The sequence below is a fragment of the Podarcis muralis genome, chromosome 9 (assembly GCF_964188315.1).
Source record: "Podarcis muralis chromosome 9, rPodMur119.hap1.1, whole genome shotgun sequence".
In the NCBI taxonomy this organism is placed as follows: domain Eukaryota; kingdom Metazoa; phylum Chordata; class Lepidosauria; order Squamata; family Lacertidae; genus Podarcis; species Podarcis muralis.
The window spans coordinates 57937402-57961323 of record NC_135663.1 but is presented as its reverse complement, the minus strand read 5'-3'; the positions used below and the strand labels follow the sequence as shown (position 1 = coordinate 57961323).

At 46.9% G+C, this 23922-nt stretch overlaps 1 long non-coding RNA gene across 1 annotated transcript; it reads left to right on the top strand.

Moving 5' to 3' along the window:
* Positions 1–398: 398 nt before the first annotated feature.
* LOC144328942 (uncharacterized) lies at positions 399–23550 on the top strand. Its single transcript, XR_013394324.1, has 2 exons — positions 399–965; positions 21237–23550. It is a non-coding gene; the product is annotated as an uncharacterized LOC144328942 (long non-coding RNA).
* Positions 23551–23922: the final 372 nt, after the last annotated feature.

The window sequence follows — 23922 nt, the reverse complement described above, 5'->3', positions numbered from 1 at the left end:
TACATTTAGGCTGCATTTTTGCACAAAGTTCCCTGAGAGTAAATCCCGGTGAGCTCAGTGGGACTTACTTCTGAGTAGACCTTCAGAGGGTCGCCTTATTAAATGCCATTTCTCCCAGATTTTCCTATAACTACCCACCCACCCGCTTGTGTGGGGCTTCCTTTCCCTTCCTATGAACCTCAAAGATCCTCTCTCGACAACAATTGCCCATTTATTTAGTGCTCCGTGCGGCGCCCCTGCAACAAATCAAAATGGAGGTGGTATCTAACCACTGGGACCAGAGCCTCGCACTCTTATGGTATATTTCTATATTTATAGCGCATCTCGATTTTGAGTAACAGTCAGGTCGTCCGAGTTTCCGATCGCTTTCCAACTCCTGTCCGCCGATAATCAGACTCACGTCCATTTTACATGTTATTTGCTTATGAACATTTTGCAGAACGGATCCTGCTCCTGCAGGTTGCTGCATGTCTCCGCTCAGCCGCTAGAGGGCGCCGCTCGCCTCTCTTCCGGGCTGTGACTTGATCAAGGCAGAAGCCCCAGATAATTAGTTTTAGGTATAAAATATTCGATCATGGAAATATTCTTTGCCTTATCCTAGGATAGGGAGCCTGTAATATATGTTAAAACGGTTAATTTTTTTATTATCTCTCCGAATTGTTTTACCAGCCCTGGCCCCCCAAATTATTGTAGCATCCACTGAAAATGCAGGCAATGTAAGCAAATGTTAAATCTAATTTTTTCCTGTGCAAAACCTAATTAGCCATTAAAAAAAAAAAAAGAGGAGAAGGTTAACGCCAGCGCCTGAGACGGTTTTTGTTTAATAATCCTATTACTGACGGCTCATCATGTATAAAATGGTGCTGTAGGATGCAAAATTTTCCACTTGTTTGTGGGGAGAAATGTATAAGCGCAAGGAGGCAGGCCGGGGCGCGATGGAAGGCAGGCAGGCACACGCCTCAAATGTAAGTAGTCCTCCTCTGCTCTTATCGCAGTCAAAATAGAAATGTTGTCTCTGCTCCGGGAGAAGTTGTCTCCAAATAGCCTGCCAGGAACCGCTGTTGGGTCTTTGGGTCGTTGTTGCTGTTTCCCTGCAGAGAGAAAAAGGCGATACCTTGGAGAATTAAAGCGGTTTCTCTTCGAGGTTGTTTTTCCCCCTGGAAAGGGGACTAAATGATGCGCAACTCCATCTCTCTGCCCTGCACCCCACCCAGCGCCGAGACTAGAATTCATTGCCCTCTCCTCTGATCGGCGCAAAGCTGCAGCGATCCAGAGTTTTTAAGACTGCGATCCTTTAGTTTCACGGGAGTCGGCGAGGCTTGCTAAAGAGTAAGCTGTCATGCTTTGGGGAATTTAGCTTTTCAGTTCCCAGCGACTGGAAACAGCGAGCTTTCTTTTTTTAAAATAACAATATTTATTAAATATTTTCTTGGGTTACCAAAGTAGGTGCGTGGTCTGTCTTTTCAGATCGTAGAGTCTTCTCTACAGATCAGTTACATTCGATGTGAGACAGGGAGCTTTTTAAAAACAAAAAAACACCCTGTATCTTTTCAAGCCGCTTCAAGTCTATCCAACCTGATGAGTTCAGTACTTTAGGAAGGGGTCTCCCCCCCAAAAAAAAATTAGATCTCTTTTAAAATTCCATAACCAAGATCCCGAGCAACAGAAAAGAGATTGGTTCCCCTAAAAAGCCCAGTAACGGAAAGGCAGCCCACTTGATATTTTGTAAAAAAATAATCTGGGTGTGTGGGGGAGAATAGAAGGGGACCTGGATAGTTAGTTAGTTAGTTAGTTAGTTAGTATCTAAAGAAGTGTGCATGCACACGAAAGCTCATACCAAGAACTAACTTAGTTGGTCTTTAAGGTGCTACTGGAAGGAATTTTTTGTTTTAGTTAGTTAGTTAGTTAGTTTTGAAAGAGGGGTTTGCAAGGATAATTGAAGCAGGAGTTAGATGCAGGTTTCGTTTTCCAGGGAATTGTCCGGAGATCCATTGTACCTCCACCACTTTTTGCCCCGCGGAATGCGAGGTAGCGAAGGATCACAAAAGCGCGTTAGCGGCGGCCAGACTCCCGCCTCCCCCGCAGACAAAAGACAAAGGACATTCCATCCGATTGTTACGTCCGCAAACAAACGCGGCTTGATCATTAGGGAGGGAAATTCCTGACAGATCGCCCTGTGTTCCTCTCCCTCCCCCCCCCCCTGAAGTTGACCCGGCTCCGCGTTTGAGAAAATGGTTTTGGGGTTTTTTTTTAACAATGCAGACCGGCCGAGATTTTATTTTATTTTATTTTATTTTATTTTATTTTCGCCTTTCTGCGGCCCGATCCTAAACGCATTATAGCGAAGCGCGCGCGCGGTTTTATTCGTTTATTTTAAGCTCCCTGAAAAATCCCTTCGGCTGAACTTCTCTTCTTCGCGTTCTCTCCTCACCTCCGACATATGGAAGAATTGGGCTTCGCTCTTTTAAAAACCTCTTTCCCCATGAGAGGAAAGAGATCTGCATTTTCCACTCAAACTAGAGCAACTGCTTAGGGAACGCGGATCCCCGCGGATCCTACTTTCGCTTTCTCGCTTCCGGCCCCTTCGGAAACCGATCCGTCAGCGGGGACCCGGCATCTGAAGGAGAATTTTTATTTTCACCACTTTTCTTTCTCTAAGGGAGTGTGAAAGGGAAACAAAAGGCTGCCATTCACACGAGAAGTGAAAGGCGCTAAAGGAAGAATCCGGGTTCAAAAAGGGGCGGGCGTGTGGGGCGTGCGCATGAAATACATAACAGAACCTGATTTATTTTCGTCTTTAAAAAAAAAAGATGAAAACTCCTAAAACAAACAAGTCGAAGAAAGAACAAGGGTTTTTTGTGTGCGCGTGTGGTGGTGAGAAAGGTGAATATAAAAGAAAAAGGAGAAAGAAGCTGTTTTAAAGGAGACGAACTGCAAGGCAATAGGACCCGCAGCTTCCCGGGTCTTTTATAAAATCATAGAATTAGAGAGTTGGAAGGGACTAGAGAGTAATCTAGTCTAACCTTTCTGGCAACGTGGGTTTCTCTTGAGAAGCTAGAACAGAACCCCTTGACGCAGTGGTTTGCCGATTTTTAATAATAATAATAATAATAATAATAATAATAATAATAATAATAATAATAATAATAATATAATAATAATTAATTTTTTAAATATATTAACTGGCCCGCATTTTAAAGTGGATCTGAGTACGTTTACATCCGTTTCATGGGCGGGGGAGTCCATTGATGATCAGGGATTAAAACGTGCAAGGCTCGGCTTTTATTCAAAATATAATAAATTAAATCCATTGGGGCGCTGGTCTTTTGGTATTCACTATAGCGGGTCTGCGAGAAGCAGACAAATAAACCAAAAATTAACCCCACTTTGGAGAAGCGTGTGCAGGTCACACACACTGTTAAAAAAAAAAAAGCGATTAAAGTTTCCTGTAGATTCGAGGCAGCGTGCAAACGCTTTTTAAAGCGTTGTGACTCCGACGCTGCACTCCTCTTCGGCACCGTTACTTGAACTTGCTTCCGAGTAATTGTAATAATAATTTTATTATTTCTATGCCGTCCGTCTGTCTCATTGAAATATCCTCCGTTGCAAAGGTCCCGTTTTAAAAAATCTCTTTCGGATTGTGCAAATGCATTGTTGGATCGGGGCCGGCGCATTTCCCGGCCGACGGGCAACTCTGGCAACTTTCTTTTGGGGTGAACATAAGTTTTTCCCCTTCCTCCCAAGGAAGGAAGGCTGTTCTGTGACTGGAATGGACTGCAATATATTCCTTCCACCAGGCCTACCGCCGCCTTTGAGTAGCAGAAAGCGTCCCCGCGGATCTTGCGCGCGTCCTGGCTTCACACGTTCATTTCAACACGGGAGAGGGGACCTGACCGAAACAATCGCTCGAAATGCCACGTCGACAGCTTTTAGGAGGCCGGGTTTCCACCAGGCGCTTGGCGATCTTCGTTTCGGCCCGTTGCGCGAGTTCTCTGTTTACGCGGAAATAACTAGGATTCTAAGCAGCTAGTCCCGTGTGAGGTTTAAAGCCAAGCGCAGCGCTGCAGCGGAACCTTCTAGTTGAGGATCGGGCTGATTGTTGGTACTGGCGCCGGAAGAGAGGTTTCTGAATCCAGCCTCTTCGGAAAACTGGATTTATTTTTTCCGTTCAAACAGTGGAAAACCTCCTGGATCGCATTCCCTTGCCAGCCATCGCGGTCACTAAACAGACTGCGGCTTCTCTTCAGTTCCCTAAACTTACATGCAAAAGAAATGTGTCGTGCAAAAACTAATTTCTGGCCAGCGCATTGGTTGGCATTTTATTTTATTTCTGTCGTTTCCTTTTTGGGTATTGTCTGGGTTGATTCCGCTCAAACCGGGCAGGCGGAATCGTTGCATTTTAAGCCCACCCAGCCTAGATCGAGGAACGAATCTGCGCGGATGGACGCGATCCCGGAGTCAAAGGAGCAAAAATGCCCATCAAATAAATCCTGCAGTAAAAATAAAGGTAGCTGGCCTCGAAGAAAAAAGGAAACGGGGCAAAACAAAAACAAAATCGATCTCAGAGCAATACCTTTTATTAAGACGACGAAAAGCTGGGGCATATTTTTAAGGACCATGAAATCGCTATTTTATTATTTTATTTTATTTTATTTTATTTTATTTTATTTTAGTAAGGGGAGAGGTGATGACTGGATTTTGAATGGGGTTAGCGGGATCGGGCGCTTCCTGGATCCGAGAAGGCCTCTGGGCACCTTTTCGGGTTGCGCTGCAGTTTCTGGGAACGAGTCCGCTCCTTCTCTCCCTCCTCCCGGTTTTCCCTCCGCCGCCCCTTGGCCGGATCAAGCCCCCTCGGCAAGGGAGGGGAAGGCCGTTTTCCAGGGCAGAGGCTCCTCTTTGCTCTCAGTGTGTGTTCTGTAAAGTTGTGACAGATTATTAGTCAAGGGAGGGGATTCACAGTTTGATGGAGATCTAACACACTCTGGACCATCCATCCTGCGGCCTCCTTCATTCATCGCGAGGAGGAAAGACAGAAGCAAAAAAACCAAGCCAGCCGCGGGGAAACGCCTTTCCTCCAAAGCGATTCATCACCGCAGGCTGAATTGAGGGAGTTTTTTTTCCTGTGCTTTCAGCCAAATTCCGCTTTCCTAGCCACCTCTCCGCGTGCTTAGCTCAGAAAAGAGCCATCATCACTCTGGGGTCCGATTTGAATGCCACCCTGTTAAAGTGAAATAAAGATCACGTGTGGGTAACTGATTTCACACGTGACGTTTTCCTGACACCCGTGTACACCATCACATGTGAAGGACGCTCGGGAGGCTGCTTTTGTACGAAGCGGTCAGAAAGGTTACATCTTTCATCATTCTAAGGAATGTCACACCCGCGGTAGAATATAGATAACCAGGACGCATCTCTTTCTGTGTGTGGACACGTGTTCCCCGACTAATATCTCCAGTGAAGGGAAAATTGAACTGCATGCCGTAAACACTCAATGCCATCTAAAGCTCGCTGTAGAAAAGTGCTCAGGCTGCGGAGAACCATAGCATCACAGAATACAGAGTTGAAAAGGACACTCAGGGTCATCTAGTCCAACCACTGCAATAAAGGAATCTCCACTAAAGCATCCATGACAGATGGCCATCCAACATCGTGATGTATGGAAGTGAGAGCTGGACCCTAAAGAAGGCTGGTCACCAAAGAATTGATGCTTTTGAATTATGGTGCTGGAGGAGACTCTTGAGAGTCCCATGGACTGCAAGAAGATCAAACCTATCCATTCTTAAGGAAATCAGCCCTGAGTGCTCACTGGAAGGACAGATCGTGAAGCTGAGGCTCCAATACTTTAGCCACCTCATGAGAAGAGAAGACTCCCTGGAAAAGACCCTGATGTTGGGAAAGATGGAGGGCACAAGGAGAAGGGGACGACAGAGGACGAGATGGTTGGACAGTGTTCTCGAAGCTACCAGCATGAGTTTGACCAAACTGCGGGAGGCAGTGGAAGACAGGAGTGCCTGGTGTGCTCTGGTCCATGGGGTCATGAAGAGTCGGACACGACTAAACGACTAAACAACAACAACATATATATATATAATTAAATTTGTATACCGCCCTATACCCAAAGGTCTCAGGGCGGTTACAACATAAAATCGCCATATAAAAAACAAAACAAAATACGTAATAAAAACAAAAACAAGCGCTGTAAATTGCAAGTCTCAGTAGCCCTGACCATCATCTCCCTTGCTTATTCTCGGTCGTTTCCCCCCCCCCCCGTGCTGTTCCTCGATTCTTAGCCTGGAAACCCCATAGAAATCGGCCTGGGGGGTGTTGCTCACTTCCAAGAAGAAACATGGAGGGGAAACCTCGGGGGAGCTTGCGTGAAACACGCAGGCCAGGAACGTTTATGCGGGTGGCTTGTCGAAGCTCCGGTCGCAGGGTAGTTAAAACGGTATTAACTTGTGTATGTACTCTACCTTTCATGCGTATTTGTTCGCTCTGCGGCAGTTTCGCCCTTTGCAATTCTCAGCAACGCTTCGAAAACGGCAGTTCCCCGAATTCTTTGAATGTGTTTTGAATGTGCTGCCGACTTCAAAGTTATAGGATTGCGCGCAGGCCTGCTAAAGAGGATTTTTGCTTTGCGCATGGGAGAGCACGACAAAGGAACGCGTTTCTTCTGGGTTGATTCATTTATCCATAACTTTAGGATGCGCCCCTGCACTCCTTTACCTGGGCGTAAGCCCTGTCGAGCTCCCTACTTCTCGATCCGTGCAGGATTGCGCTGTGAATTCGAATTAATGACTCGAGAATAATAAACACGAGCGAGGTCACTTCGGATTCTCTAGACTAGAGAGAGGTAATCGTTCGCAGGCATTCTTCTTCCAAACATTTCGCATCTCCCCAAGATTCATCTCTTAATTTCTTTGTTTCGCGGAGAGATCTCACTGCGCACCTCGGAGGCATTGACTATTTTTGGATTTTGAAGCAAAAATGGTTTAGACACAAACAGTACAGTGACCCCTAACCGGAAAATAAATAAATCCGAACCCCCCCCCCCAGCTCTTAAGAAACGCTTTGTTTTAGGGAGAGATCACCACCAATTTCAAGACACGGCTCATCTGAAAATTAGGTTGGTCGATTAAGGAAAACTGTGGGGGATCATCAATCTGCGAAGGGATTTTATTGCTGGGAGAAAGAGAGCTATGGGCACATTTCTTCATTTTCTGAAGCTCGTTTCCTTCGGAGATGCTATTGTAAAGGAAGGCAAAATGGTAATGACGGTCTTCTCCAGCAGCGTTTGTTCCTGGTTAAATCGTCGCGTCTCAGACAGCCTCTCCCCGCTGAGCAAACTTCCAAAAATCGCCTATACTATAGTGAAATTTTGGTAACTCTAGAATTGTTACAATGAAATCGTTAATCCAAGTGGGGTTAACGGACGAGGGTTTTTACCAGACATAGAGGGCAGACCCACACCATACATGGAAAAAAGCACACCCTATGTAAATTAAAAGCACAAAAACGTCCCCTCAAAGACGTAGTTTAACCCATGGACCTACAATTCCAAGCACCCTGAGAAAACTGCAGTTCCCAAAATCGGGAGCCATGTGCTTAGAGAAAGGTTTCTCTACAGGGCAGAGCAGCGTCGCCTGATCTTGTTGAGACTGAAATTGCAAACCTGTCACCTGGCTGGAACATACCTCGGCGTCGGTATCCACAGATTTGCGCCTTAGGGTTATAACTTTGCAGCTTGGGATCCTAAGCAAGCGGTCCTTTGAAAGTCAGTACACCGAGAATTGTGTTGCGACACGCCCCCCCCCCCCATTTCTAAAACCGTGTTAGGTGGAGGCAGTGCTTTTTTAAAAAAATATTTAGGGGTACAGTACTCTCATTTTCCTACTCATATTGAAATACTGCCCCCCAATGAGGCCAAACTTAAATTCACAAAATGTTTAAGGGTACGCGTCACCCTGCCTCCCGTCAGAAAAAAAATAAATCACTGGGTGGAGGTAAATATGCAATAGATTTTCTGTTGTTTAGGATGGGGGAGCGATCCTCCAGGTCGTTAATCCGGCTTAGTCCACTTGGCTCGAAGTGGAAACCCTCCGGGAAACATGGTCTGTAGTGACTTCACTGTCGTGCGCGAGAGTCGAATTGGCACCCCGCCTAACACAGCTAAACTGGTTTAAATCGGGTACATTGCGGCTGCGCCTTTAAGGCTTGGCCCTACACTTGCGATGCTGTTGCTAATGGCTGCTGAAGAGCAAGGCATCCCTTAAAAAAGAAAATCGAATGTATACACTTTCTAATCAATGCTGGCTTGAAGTATTCGAAATGATTACAAAGAAGGGGAATGACACCTACACTCGCGGAAAAAACAAACGGTTTGAACATCACTAGTGAAAAAGGAATCCGGACTCCAAAGCAGGGAGGGAGAGACTATTGCTGGACCCCCAAACTGACCTCACCCCCCCAGGTAGTACGTCCAATGGCCAGGAATGACGGGACCCCGTAGTCCAGGGGGGTTCTCCACCAATTTAAATTAATTTTTAATATTCTATAGCCTTTTAAATGTGTCTGTGGGAAGAGAGCATTCTTGTTTTGCTGTTTTGTTTTATTTATTTTCATGTTTCCCCCCTGCATTTTATTCTATGAACCACCCTGAGATCTTAGGATGAAGGGTGGTATAATAATAATAATAATAATAATAATAATAATAATAATAATAATAATAATAATACAGCCAAAACCTGGGGGAGGATCGCTCTGAAGCCTGAAAGCCATAGCCATCCAAACAATCTGGAGACACCATAGATTCAAAGCACACTACTTCTCCCGAGAATCCTGGGAAATGTGGTTTGTTAAGGGTGCTGGGGGAAAGTAAGGGGTAAACTACAGTTTCCAAGATTCTTGGGGGGGTGTCATGTGGTTTAAATGTGCGGTGCGTAGGCAGTCCTATTTAGGAAGGGGAAGAGCGCCAGAGCTTTGGCCATCTTGGCTGCAAGCTTCTCGGGGCAGGGACCTCTCTTTGCAATGATGGCGGTGCTGATGGTAGTTTGGGCATAAGGATATAAAATGTGATATAGTCCTCTTGTCTTCCTCGGGGTCCTGGTGGGTGCTGTTTGCCAGCGAGGGCGAAAGAGGGAAATTAATTGCAAGCAATTAATAATTAATCCCTTTTTAAACAGCTTTATTATCTTCTCCTCCCTCCTCCTCCCCTCCTCCTCCTCTCTCCCCCCACCCTGCACGAACCAGAGGGAATTTCGCCTGATAACCCCCCAAAGACCAAATGTCAAGTTTAACCAAATAGTTATTGCTTTATCAAGCCGAGCCTGCAAATAAATTAATCAAAAGCAAATATGTCCTGGGCGAGCCTCATTTGCCCATAATGGATGGAGAGGATGCTCCGCCGATATTATTGTCTGTCATTCAATCTAACAAAGTGAACATTTATTGCATATATATTAAAAATTATCCCTTAATCGAGCGGGGGAAACGGGGGGGGGGGCAGTTAGGCAGTTATTGGAGTCTTCCCAGAGGTGAGGTCTCCCTTGGATAGAATTTGGGAGGAAGTGGCATTGGGGGGGGTGCTTTCTCCTATCGCCACCCCCCCCCAAAGAAATAAATGTGAAAGACTTGAAAATGCATTGGATCTGCAGTGACACTGAGCTGCTTTGCTAAGCGACCCCAGGAAAATGATCAAGTTGAAAAAGGAGGGTCTGAGAAGCACCGTGGGCTTAAGGAGGTGTACGAAGGGGGGGGATTATTTCCCCCCAGGAAGGGGTGGCTGGGCAGCCTAGCCAGCCAGGGAGAAATACCAGGTTTTCTTTGTCTCCCTTTGTGGGATGCATCATTTTCTAATTAGGCATAAAATTGCCTTCATACACTGGGATCGCCGGCTTCATAAACATAACCATTATGGTTCATAAAGGAGTCCATTGTGGCCGCCTCTTCTCAAAATAGAAAAGAAATTTGGAGAGGTTCAAGAAAGGACCTTCTCTCCTCTCTCTCCCCCTCCTCATGCCCGCTTTGTTTCCCTTTTAGGGAAGATGGATGGCCAGTGTCTCCCCAGATGATGACTTTGGCCCAGTACATTGTCCAAAAGGAAGAATATATCTCATAATCATCACAATAATAATAACATGGAGAATTATAGAGTTTTCTTCCAGAGGAGACAGATCGGTTCCCGGGGCTGGGGCAGGGGGGGGCGGGCAAGGGGACAGTGTGGAGACAAACAGGAGGGCGGAGAGAGGGGCAAGTCGAAGAGGATTAATGAGGATGTCTAAGGGAGGAGACGCGGTATGGGACACGGGTGGCGCTGTGGGTTAAACCACAGAGCCTAGGACTTGCCGATCAGAAGGACGACGGTTCGAATCCCCGCGGCGGGGTGAGCTCCTGTTGCTCAGTCCCTGCTCCTGCCAACCTAGCCGTTCGAAAGCACATCAGAGTGCAAGTAGATAAATAGGGACCGCTTTGGCAGGAAGGTAAACAGCGTTCAAAGTGCAAGTAGATAAATAGGTACCGCTTCAGCGGGAAGGTAAACGGCGTTTCCGTGCGCTGCTCTGGTTCGCCAGAAGCAGCTTAGTCATGCTGGCCACATGACCCAGAAGCTGTACGCCGGCTCCCTCGGCCAATAAAACGAGATGAGCGCCACAACCCCAGAGTCGGTCACGACTGCACCTAATGGTCAGGGGTCCCTTTACCTTTAAGGGAGGAGAAGACTGGGGAAACTGGAATGAGCTAGCCAGAGAGTCTGAACTGGGAGAGGCGGCGACTGGGAATAGCTGTGCAGGCTGGAAGGAGCTTCAGGCCTGGTGGCTGATGAACAGGCGTCAGGATTAGTGGAAAGACGAATGGAAAAAAGTTTGGGAGAAGAAGTAGCTTATGGAAATTGTGAACACTGCTCTGTCGGATGGTTAGAGCCTGGTACTGATAACGCCAAGGTTGCAGGTTCGATCCCAGCTCAGCTGCAGATCCCTGCATTGAAGGAGGTTGGACTAGAATCAGCAGTTCTCAACCTGTGGGTCCCCAGATGTTGTTGGACTACAACTCCTATCATCCCTGAGCTCTGGCCTTGCTAGCTAGGGGTGATGGGAGTTGTAGTTCAACAACATCTGGGGACCCACAGGTTGAGAAAGGCTGATCCTTAGGGTCCCTTCCGAGTGGACAATTGTAAGATCATGGCCACGCAGCTCAGTATTGAGACCCCCTCCAAGTGGGGGTTTATTCAGTGTGTGCTCTGCAACGCAATGTGGCAGATTTATTCTGCTTTGTTAGTGGTTCTGTGCTGTTTCCGCAATGCTGCTACCGTCACATGTTGCCTGTCTGGAAGCACATCTGTGGCACGAGAGAGTTAGCTTAATATCAGCAGGAAACTTCAGAGCATCTCACTGGTTGGAACCGAAAGCAGTGCGGCTGTGGCAAAACGTTTACAGGTGCAAACGGTATTAAAAGTGTGATAATTTAAGAACTGGGACACGGGTGGCGCTGTGGGTTAAACCACAGAGCCTAGGACTTGCCAATCAGAAGGTTGGTGGTTCGAATTCCCGTGACGGGGTGAGTTCCCATTGCTCGGTCCCGGCTCCTGCCAACCTAGCAGTTCGAAAGCATGTCAAAGTGCAAGTAGATAAATAGGTACCACTTCGGCGGGAAGGTAAACGGCGTTTTCGTGCGCTGCTCTGGTTCGCCAGAAGCGGCTTAGTCATGCTGGCCACATGACCTGGAAGCTTTATGCCGGCTCCCTCGGCCAATAAAGCGAGATGAGCGCCGCAACCCCAGAGTCGGTCACGACTGGACCTAATGGTCAGGGGTCTCTTTACCTTTTAATGTAAGAACCACCTTGATACCATCTTAAGCACAAATCGTCAATAAGAAGGATGCCTGGAGAAGCCCCAAATCTATACTTGACTGGCAGGGTTTCAGTAGCTATATACAACTGATGTGTACACACACACACACACACACACACACACACACACACACGACAGTTGAATCCCATTGACTGTCCGTCCTGCTATATACTGACTGTCACCTTTTGAATTCACATTGAATTCAATGGGAAGGAGCTGAATACACATGTCACTCAGAAGTAAGCTCTACTAAATCCAGTGGGGCCGGAGGCTGCAATTCTGAGTAGGTTCGTATAGGCATGCACTACTCAATGTGCTGCACTTCATTTGGTTCATGTCCAGAAATTTAAAAGGCAAGCTTAATCTTTGGGGATTGTAGATGGTCAGGTACTCAACAGAAGCTCAACACATTGACTTAAAAGTGTATCTGTGTGATAGTTTGTGTACTCCGGGATAAAGTCTATACATAAAAACAGAAACCAGAGCTATTAAAAGAACTCACTGCTCTGTCCTTTGCTGCTTACTCTGTTATAATGTCCGACTGCATTTCAAAATACAGTGGTACCTCAAGTTGCATACACTTCAGGTTACATACACTTCAGGTTACAGACTCTGCTAACCCAGAAATATTACCTCGGGTTAAGAACTTTGCTTCAGGATGAGAACAGAAATCGTGCTCCGGCGGCGTGGCGGCAGCAGGAGGCCCCATTAGCTAAAGTGGCACCTCAGGTTAAGAACAGTTTCATTTTAAGAATGGACCTCCAGAACAAATTAAGTTCTTTACCTGAGGTACCACTGCATTTGACATTTTTTTGAAACTCTTCCTCCACCCCGATGATTACAGAGGTTGGGAATGGATAACTGAGGAGATGCTATGAATTCCTAAAGACAGGGAGCTGTCCCCCTCCCCATGTAACTTTGTAAAATACCTTTTTAAAGACCTTAATTTCTCTTTCTACATTTGTCACATCTGTATCCTGTTTTTCCTAGAAGGAGCTCAAGGTGGTTATATGGTTCAGCCTCCCCCCCCCTCTTATTTTTACAACAGTCCTGCAAGGTAGGCTAGGTTGAGAAGTAACAAATGGCCCAAGGTCACTCAGTGAGCTTTGCAGTGAGTGAGGAGCTGAGCTAACATCTCCTCAGTCCCACACAATCCGACAATCAGATCACTAAAAAATATGGGAAAGAGAGAAGTCAGGGCTTCTGTCTATCAGGAAAGACTAAGCTCTGATCTGCAAAGCATCCCAGGAGCCCAAGGATTTGTTGCGCTTACAGATTGTGAAGGATTATTGTTTTGCGATGAATAATTGCCCTTTCATAGAATTGCAGAATTGCAGAGTTGGAAGGGGTCCTGACGGTCATCTAGTCCAACCCCCTGCAATGCAGGAATCTTTTGCCCAATGTGGGGTTCAACCCCATAACCCTGAGATTAAGAGTCTCATGCTCTACCAGGTGTGCCTGTATTTAAAACACATGCAAAGGCTCAGTTCTGGCACAAAGTATTACACTACACTTCTCAAATAGTTCTCTCCCTTTTCTGAGTACAGTGGTACCTCGGGTTACAGACGCTTCAGGTTACAGACGCTTCAGGTTACAGATTCCGCTAACCCAGAAATAATACCTCGGGTTAAGGACTTTGCTTCAGGATAAGAACAGAAATTGTGTGGCAGTGGCGCAGCAACAGCGGGAGGCCCCATTAGCTAAAGTGGTCCCTCAGGTTAAGAACAGTTTCAGGTTAAGAACGGCCCTCCAGAACGAATTAACTTCTTAACCTGAAGTACCCCTGTATTCGGCCCCAAACACAGTCAGAGACTGCACTGTGTTTCACCACTAGACCAAGGAGCCAAATATACTACTATTGCCAGCCCCTCGCTCCTGCACACTTTTCTTCATTTCCTGTGCAAAGGCAACAGATGAATAAACGGTCAAGGGGTTCCCCCCCCCTCCTCTCCTGCCTAGGCCAGGCCAGGCCGAGCCCTGCTGGGAGCACAAGCACTAAGTGGATGGAGATGGATGGAGCCACTCCAGTCCCGCAACGTGGCGTCAGGCCTGGGACAATTACTGTCTCCTGAATACTGCTGGACAGCCTGGACTGCCACTGACCTCGGCACGCTGGCCCACTGGCAGCCCCGAGGAGCTTCTCCCCTGCAAATTGCCGGCTTGCTCTTACAATAAGGCGATTTGACACAAATAACTCTCATGCTGTGTCTACGCTTGTGTGACCTCCTGAACTGGGGCAGAGACCCTTCTGCCTCTCACGTCCACAGGCACAGAGCTGACTGGAGCTTCTGTCTATCATCTATCTATATCATCTATCATCTATCTATCTATCTATCTATCTATCTATCTATCTATCTATCTATCATCTATCTATCAGCATCAGCATCTATATCTATCTATATCATCTATCATCTATCATCCATCTATCTATCTATCTATCTATCATCTATCTATCTATCTATCTATCTATCTATCTATCATCATCTATCTATCATCTATCTCTATCTATCTATCTATCTATCTATCTATCTATCTATCTATCTACTGTATCATCTATCTATCTATCTATCTATCATCTATCTATCATCTATCTATCATCTATCTATCATCTACCCTATCCTATCCTATCCTATCCTATCCTATCCTATCCTATCCTATCCTATCCTATCCATGTAATTACATCATGTGTAGGCAAACTAAGGCCCGGGAGCCGAATCCGGCCCAATCGCCTTCTAAATCCGGCTCACGGATGATATTGGAATCAGCGTGTTTTTACATGAGCAGAATGTGTGCTTTTATTTTAAATGCATCTCTGGGTTATTTGTGGGGCACAGGAATTCATTCATTTCCCCCCAAAAAATATAGTCTGGCCCCCTACAAGGTCTGAGGCACAGTGGACCGGCCCCCTGCTGAAAAAGTTTGCTGATCTACATACATACACACACACACACACACACACACACACACACAGAGAGAGAGAGAGAGAGAGAGAGAGAGAGAGAGAGCTGCTATTATGTCATAGATCCTTACTGCAACCAAATGCATAAGGAATTAAGGCCAATTGTTGCTACCTTTCTTCACTTTGCACAATAGTGGCAGGATCCTGGAGGTTTCTAAGCAGAGGTTGGGTGGCCATCTTTTCATGGATGCTTAGCTGGGATTCCTGCACTGCAGACGGGTGGACTAGAAAGATGACCCTTGTGGTCCCTTTCCAACTCTTAAGATTCTATATGAAGCCATAGGTTAGCCACGATGAGAACCAGACTTCTGTCACCACCAGACGGGAGCTCCTATCACTGAAATGGCCAGAGAAGCCCATCTTAGAAACCCTGCCTTGCTCCAATGACTCTACAGCCAGCCCCAGGCTTCCACAGGTGATGTGGTCCAAAGAAGACCACACAAATGACTTTCTCTGGCACTCAACCCAGTTTTGGTGGCAGCAGTAAAAGGACTTTCAAAATGGACGTGCCCAGCTTACAGCATGCTGAACATGTCTGCTGTTGTCTCTGTGGACCAGCGGTCCTTTTCATCAAATGATGCTGTCGAAGGCACCTCGGACTGCCTGTCCAGTTGCAGAGGCTGGCAGTGGAGCTTGGCTCCTCTGGGCAGATGGTCACCAGCCTCCACCTGCCTACCTTCTTCCTTACAACCAGTCAGGAAGAGGCTCTGCCTGCCATTGGCTCCACCTGCTGGTGGTCTCCCCAACTTCTGCCGTTCCACTGGGTGCTGTGGTACTTTGAGCCTTTGTCACAGGCATCTCCTGAGCCATGATGAACAGACACATGACAGATGCGATCTTTCGGTTCATTATGGACTACATCATGGATGGGGAGCCTGTGGCCCTCCAGATGTTGGAGTCCATTGTCCATCAGCCCCAACGAGAATGGCCCATGCTCAGAAATGATGGGCTACATGCAGTATGGCATGGTTGATCATTTACACCAGTCAATGTTCCTGCCCAATTCATCTTGTGGAGTCAATACAGTATTGCTTAATACAACCTTCACCTCCCTGGTGCCCTTCCGATATGTTAAAATACAACTTAGATCAGCCCCAGCCAGTCCTCTGAAAGCTGTAGTAATGGAAGGGTCTAGTTGTGTACAAAACCAGTGAGTTAGCCAGAAATAGAGGTGCTTTGGGGGAACAATCACATGCAATCTGAGACATGGCACACCAAAATAATGGCCCCAAGACACAGTACTAATAGCCATAGCACTAGGGAGTAAAGGCAGTTGTTATAAGTAGTTTTCAAGCTCCCAACATCAATGCTGATATCTGTCTCACAAATCATTTAACGTTTTCTTCACAGATATCCTCAAAAGTGGCTAAAAACAAATTAAACAGAAACATTGTCATCAATAACAACCAACAACACACTTTAAAAAAAATAATCAATATGATTATAGCCCAATCCGTTTCATTGCCCCGTTAAACTGAAGAAGGAAGCCTAAAAGTGGTGTGCATTTCAGTATCTGAAGCCTATTTACTCAGAAGTAAGTTCAGTGGGACTTACGAGAGTTGGACGCGGGTGGTTAAACCACAGAGCCTAGGCCTTGCCGATCAGAAGGTTGGCGGTTCGAATCCCCGCAATGGGGTGAGCTCCCATTGCTTGGTCCCTGCTCCTGCCCACCTAGCAGTTTGAAAGCACGTCAAACTGCAAGTAGATAAATAGGTACCACTCCAGCGGGAAGGTAAACAGCGTTTCCATGCGCTGCTCTGGTTCGCCAGAAGCAGCTTAGTCATGCTGGCCACATGACCCAGAAGCTGTCTGTGGACAAATGCCGGCTCCCTCGGCCTATAGAGCAAGATGAGCACCGCAACCCCAGAGTCGTCCGCGACTGGACTTAACGGTCAGGGGTCCCTTTACCTTTACCTTTAAGTTCAGTGGGACTTACAAGAAAGTAAGTGTGTTTAGTATTGCAGCCAGTCCTATGTGAGTTGAATGGGTCTGAACTGGTCAGTTGCCAAACCCTCCAGCTTAATGGGAGCATGGATTGAATCATGGATTCTTTAGATAGGGAAGGTGAATTTCAAGCAATTGGGTTTGACATTGGGATGTTGTACCTCATCTTGAAGGGGCAACATGTACACCACCTCGAGATCGCCCCGAGGAGATCACTTTGGTGCTGCTAATGCAGCAGTTTGACAGACAGACAAATGTGGGATGTGAAACACAAGAGCAGTCAAGTACAACATCCCTAGAGTGGACATAAAAAGGGATGTCTGGACCAGCCAGTAGGAACTTCCTCTTTCTGCTGCCTGGGACAGACTTCCTCTACATGTGACCAGAGGTGGGTGTGGCCTCACCTGCACAGGTAACAAAAGCATAGGACTGGCCACCATCTCTCTCTCTATGACTACTTTTGTCGAAGAAGCAACATCTGCTTAGCCAAAGATGCTCCCTTGGCCTCCAGCCAAGAGAGGACAAAGGGACTGTCTCCTTATGGGATAGTTTCCAGGTGTATGTTACTTTTCTAAGCAAAGTCTGCTTTCTGGGATCCAATTGTGAACAGAATGTGAGTGAGTAAACTCTTTTTATACTTTTATAGAAGACTGTGTCGTGTCTTATCTTTTATGAGGGAATAAGGGGAAAATACCAGGACAGTTATTACAGAGGCTTTAGCGAGCCTGAGCAAACGCATCCGCTGTGAGTTTAAAAAGGGGGGTGTTACTCTGCTAAATTGTGAACTTGTTAACACAAGTTGGAAAGGCTCTAATCAAACAATATAGCCTCTCCTGCATCCCTGAACATTCCCACAACAAAGGCCCGTCAACAACATGACCTGGAAGCAGCCCCGCGCATTCACTTTCTCAGCATGCATGCACCTGACCTCCCATCTACCTTGGAGCCAAAGACTTGCATCTCCCCCTCTGCAAAGCCGGGTTCCTGGATGTAGCCCTCATGCTGGTCATCCTATCACAGCAGCCTCCCTTCTACTGATTCGAAAGCCATTCGGAAATGGCCCTGGCTGAGCGCCACCAGGCCCCATCCGTGCCTCGCTCCCTCCGAGGGGGGTCGCCTTTTCTTCTGCCCTTCCAAGCCGTGCGGCCCGGGGGGCTTCTGCGGCTGACCTCCTTGGGTGTCTATTGCTGGGGGAATGTTGACTTGGACGTTGTCTCCTTGTCTGCCCATTGGGAGCCGGCAGATTTATGGATTTTTGATATTAAATCCTTGCCATCATTAAGCCTGCTCTCCTGTTGACTTTCATTGACCCGCTGCCCTCCGCTCCCCCTTCCCGCCTCCTCCTTTTCTCCCGGCATGGAGGCCCGATCTCGTCTTCTCCCCTCCTTCGCCATTGTGGCCTCCGAGTCGACTGCTGTTCCTAATGGCCTTTGCATGTTTGCTCTGTTCTTGAACTTGGTGGGGGTCACGGAGTCTAGGCCCGGGTTACCCTCTGCCTGCCTGCCTCGCCCCGATCCCTAGCTACCAACTTCCTAATGACTTAAACAAACACCTTCCCCTCCACTAATGATCCCCCAGGCTCCCCTGAGCTCTTTGGGCGGTTTTGTTCAGCTGCGGGCCTGCCTTGGCCTTCGGATGCCTTGGCCTCTCTGACCTGAGTCATCAGCCGCTCTCCCCTTGCCTTGTCCAGTTCCCCCGGGCCAAAGGCCAACGCCGTGGGAGCCTTGCATGCCACCAGCTGCCTGGAGGTGACACCCCAGTCACAAAGGGAGAAAACCCTCTGCTCCCAGGCCAATGAATGTGCCCATTGATCTTCCCTCCCACCAGTGATGCTTGTTTATTTTTTTTCTCCCCTTGCCCCCTTTTAAATCGCTGCATGCAGGAGAATAGGAAGCAATAGCCCCCTATCTCCGGAAAAATTGGCTCTCTCATATGTCTTGGGGGTCTGTTTAATATCACGGCAGTCCATTTTGTCCTCTCTCTCTGCCACCAGAGCTGCTTGATGGTCTTTTCGATTCCGCCCTGCGCTCGCCCGCCTGCCTCCCTGTGCATTGGCGGCCTAGAGGTCCCCTTCCAAATGGATACTAATTGCAGGGGCTGCACACTGCTTGGCTGCTGCAATCGCCCCGGGGCTCCCAGGGCCTGCTCTTCAATGGCTTAATTGACAAGGGCTTGTCTCTAGTTAGGAGCAGCTGGTCCAAAGCATTGGCACATCAGGGCCCGCTTAACACAGCAGCCTTGCTTCGCCTGGAGGAGGAGGAGGAGGAGGAGGGGAGAAAGGGAGGGCTAATCGTGGTTAAAATGAAGAAAGATTTATAGTCGGCCCCTTTGGGGAACATGACAGGAGACAGCTCCCAATATGCCTCCCTGCCCCGCTTTTCCTTAAGAGAGAGATTTCATTCATCAAATACGAAGTCTTGGCTACACATCCAGGAGCCTCATTCTGGCCACTATAAAGAAGAGGAGCGGGCATCTCCAGCCATCAGGCAGGCAAGCATCTTCCACAAGGTTGCCGCAGTCTCGAGCGAGCCTCCCTCCCCAAAGATGGATCTGTTGCTGAACAACTCTGCCCTCACTTCCCTAGTCCATGGTGATACCCTGTTTTCCCGAAAATAAGACAGTGTCTTATATTAATTTTGCTCCCAATGATGCTCTAGGTCTTATTTTTCATGAAGAAGAATATGGTACACATTTATTGTCTAATTGTGAGTCAGCCAGACTCCGTCAGGGCAGAGCGAGCAGCAGGCAGCAGCTTGTTATGGCGGTGGCGGCGGCTCTCTGATTTAAAGAGACCTCGCACTGCCTAAACAGCTCCGGCTGTGCTGCGGCCAATCAGTGAGCTGCATGGCGGCGCCCACCACTACAGTCCAGAGGAGTCAGACACCTTACGGTAGCTTCGGGGTCCTTATATTCCAGGGAGGCCTTATGTTCGGGGGAGGCCTTATTTTCGGGGGATGTCTTATATTACAGCGAGATGCAAAACTGGAAGTAGGTCTTATTTTCAGGGGATGTCTTACTTTTGGGGAAAGACGGTAGCAAACAGGTATTGTTGGGAATGCAGCAGAGCCATAAGATTTCGCAGGCAGCAGCACCACCATAAGTGGTCAGCGGCTTAAGCATTCCCAAAGAAAATCCTGAGCTGTGTTCTCATAATGTCCTCCAGGGAGGTACGAGCAGTTCTCCAAGTGTTCAGATGAGCCCTGCCCAGGCTTTGGCCTCCATTTCTCCTGAAAGACCAGCCCCCAAATTCCAGGTGTTTGTAGGGACAAGCTGCAGTTGCTCAAAGGCACATGGTACATGCTCAGAGGCACTTTTCTTTATGATTTAGGTAAAAGGTAAAGGTAAAGAACCCCTGGACAGTTAAGTCCAGTTAAAGGCAACTATGGGGTTGCGGCGCTCATCTCACTTTCAGGGCAAGGGAGCTGACGCCTGTCCACAGCCTTCCGGGTCATGTGGGCAGCATGGCTAAACAGCTTCTGGTGCAAAGGTGCACCGTGACAGAAACCAGAGCGCACAGAAACACCGTTTACCTTCCTGCTGCAGTGGTACCTATTTATCTACTTGCACTGGTGTGCTTTTGAACTGCTAGGTTGGCAGGAGCTGGGACAGAGCAATGGGACAGAGCAATGGGAATTCACCCAGTCGCACGGATTCAAACCACCGACCTTCTGATCAGCAAGCCCGAGAGGCTCAGTGGTTTAGACCACAGCGCCACCTGCTCTCTTAAGATCTGTTATAGATCTTTATGATCTATTACTTCCTAGTTGCTAGGGGCCTGACCACTGGTGGGAGGGAGTGTTGTTAAATGGCCCCAATGAAGAAACAAGGATCTAGACCTTATTGCTTTCATTGGGGAGTGGAATATTATTTATACAGAAAATTGCCTCTGTGCTTTCATTAAGGCTATAGTTTCATGTGCTAATGGAAAGGAGAATCAGGAAATGAAAGGATATGTGACTCACATAGTAAATTCAATAAGAAATTAGTGACTTAAAACAAACACATAGGCATCACCTAGCTAAGTAAGTTTACTTCTCGGTTTCAGTCAGAGGAAGTTGAGCACATGCTTAATTCTCCCAGTGATTTACTTTCAGGTAAACCAACATAGGATTGGGCTGTACAGCATGTGCTTATGTCTGCCACGGAAATTAATGGGATCTAAGCTTAAATTTGATTGAATCAATCCCAAGGCCCCCTCCCTTCTTTTTGGACCTAGATTTGGTTTCCAACCCTCTGTTTAATATTTGATTTTAACATGAGAGTCACTTCCCTTTCTTTCCTGCGATGGCTATTTAGCTTTTTACAAAGCCAGCATGGTTGAAAAGCTGGGTTTTGTTGTCCCCATGTGTGGGAAATCCCTGGGACGTTCACCCACTTCGCCCCTGTGTGAATAAGGATAATGGTTTTCGGGATCCTCATTGAAATTTGAAGTTTTCTTAAACAGAAATTCCCTAACTTTTGCTCATTTTCTCCACTTTTTTTCCACTCTGCAGGAACAATGCCAACATTGAAGCCCTCGGTTGGAGTCTGCACAGTTGGAGATCTTTGGTGCCATTTTAGACATCTTTGGATTTCATCAATCAAACTGACTGCAATTTTCCATAAAAAACCCTGAATTTGGGTCAGAAAGTGGGCAAAGCAGATAAAGATCATTGGAGCTGTCTTATGAGATGATAAATAGATAGGCTTTCAGGCCAACAATGCAAGAGAATGCATTTTTTCCCCCGTTTTGCTAATTCACCCCCAAATGGGCCTGAATGCAGTGAGTCTAAACAATTTCTCCATGTTTTCCCATGGTTTAGAAGATGTCTTCACAGACTTGTCAATAGTAGCTTGACCTCTTTCCCCCCCTACAGAGCTAACTAAGTTTTTTCCCCCAGAATACAAAAAAGTCTTTCCCCCCTCCCTTCGGGAACAAAAACAAATAATAGAACATTTTTCCTTATCTTAGGAATAAAGAGGTTGTAGGTAGCTGGAATGTAAAACAAAAACAAAAACCCGTTCTAGGTGCCACTGACAGTTTGCATTAATGACTGCCGCCTGAGCTTGCTGTGCTGAGTTTTGAAGCAATGGGAAAGGGCTGGACTTGCTCTTGAACTTGACAAACAGCCTTTTAAATAAGGCAAACCTGAAAGGTAAGCCATAGCTCTACCCACAGCCCAATATGCAGCAACGATTAAAAAGGGCTGGAGCTTTTAGATGCTGAAAAGTGGAGTGCGGATCTTAGGCACATACACTTAGGACTGAAGCTCCCCCTGCCCCCCCCCCCCCCCGCAAACAAAGATATATAGGATTGGGATGTACGCCAGTGTACTTTGGATATATTCCAGGATGGATCCATTTGCAAATCCCAGAATAAATCCTTGTAGTACAGGGTTGCCATCTTCTGAAGTAAAAGGTAAAGGGACCCCTGACCATTAGGTCCAGTCATGACCGACTCTGGGGTTGTGGCGCTCATCTTGCTTTATTGGCCGAGGGAGCCAGCGTACAGCTTCCAGGTCATGTGGCCAGCATGACCAAGCTGCTTCTGGCGAACCAGAGCAGCGCACGGAAATGCCGTTTACCTTCCCGCCGGAGCAGTACCTATTTATCTACTTGCACTTTGACATGCTTTCGAACTGCTATGTTGGCAGGAGCAGGGACCGAGCAATGGGAGCTCACCCCGTCGCAGGGATTCGAACAGCCGATCTTCTGATTGGCAAGTCCTAGGCTCAGTGGTTTAAGCCACATCTCCACCCACGTCCCTATCTTCTGAAGTGGACGCATGTAATTCTGCCTTTCTCTGGAGCTTGCCACACGTGCAGCAGCAGCCAGTAATGCTTAGTTATTCCCATGTTACCTCCTAGTATCGACACATCAAACTGCTACTAAAGAGACAAGAGCTGTGTGCGTTCTGGTCAGTTGGCAATCCCTCACCTCTCCCTGCTTGCCTATTAATAATCCTAACTAAAAGATTTGTGCAGTTGGAATGGAAAAAAAAGAAGCACAGATATTGTTGTTTCCAGAAAAGCAACTGTTCTCTTAATTTAGTAATATCAAACGTGTCACACTGAGAAAATTCACAATCATTCATCTGGACTTCTAAAATGGAAGGGCAAAAAACTTTCAGGAGGGGTACCTGGGTTTTGTTTTTCTCCCCAATTCTCAGGAGCACCCAAATTTCTAGCCAACTCACTGGTTCTGTATGCAGACGAACTATTTGGTATGCAAACTGTTGGGTCCAGTTTCCTTGGCTTTAAAAAGTGACTATTTGACCTGAATTGATAATGTTCTTAAGACTTGAATATTAAAACAACCGTGAACATACACTTAAAATGTGCTGTTTTTGTTTTTTTAAACAATTAAACTTCAAACATATCCAACAGCGAGCTTTAGACAACGGATGGGAAAGCTGTGGTCTCCATGTTACTGAACTCCAACTCCCATCATCATTGGCCAGACGGGAGTTGGAGTCCAACAACATTTGAAGAGCTGCAGGTTCTCCAACCTTACTTTAGACCACGTAGAGAACCATGTCTGCCCCTACCAATATCTCTTTGCCCGTTACACTGAAACCTAAAACACCTTTCATAAGGATGTACTCTAATCGATGTCCTTCAGCTTCCTGTGGTTGAATGCCCGAGATTTGTACAGCATGGTTACCAGACCTACCTATGACTCAGCTGTGTCACTCATCAAGTTAGCACATACGTCTCCTTCAAGGAATTATGGATTGGCATGTATATGACTACTGATGACAATGTGTTCCACTAAGTAACATGTATATATATATGAATGCACTTAATAAAATGTAGGATTGTCAGAATACACTAGCGTAGCATTTTCATTTAGTGTTCTTCTTGGCTTCTTCATGGCTGGAGCTCACTTACCATTGTCACCGTGTGTGTCACAAAAGATGCAGTTCTTTAAGCATGTTTAGATGGAATTAAGCTGTATGGGACTTCCACCCGACATCCTAAGACCTCTCTTGAGGCATTATAAATACCTTACTGTGTCTGAAGCATTCCTGATCTCAGCTGCTGTCCACCTTCTGAGGCTTCAGAAGCTGAAATTGATCCCACAAAATTAGGGCAGACCAGGCATTGCATGCTACCCCGGATCTGTTACAACAACAGTGTTGAGGAGAGCAATTTCACTCCTAGAAAACATGTCACAGCAGGCTTCCAAGGGGTCCAGCAC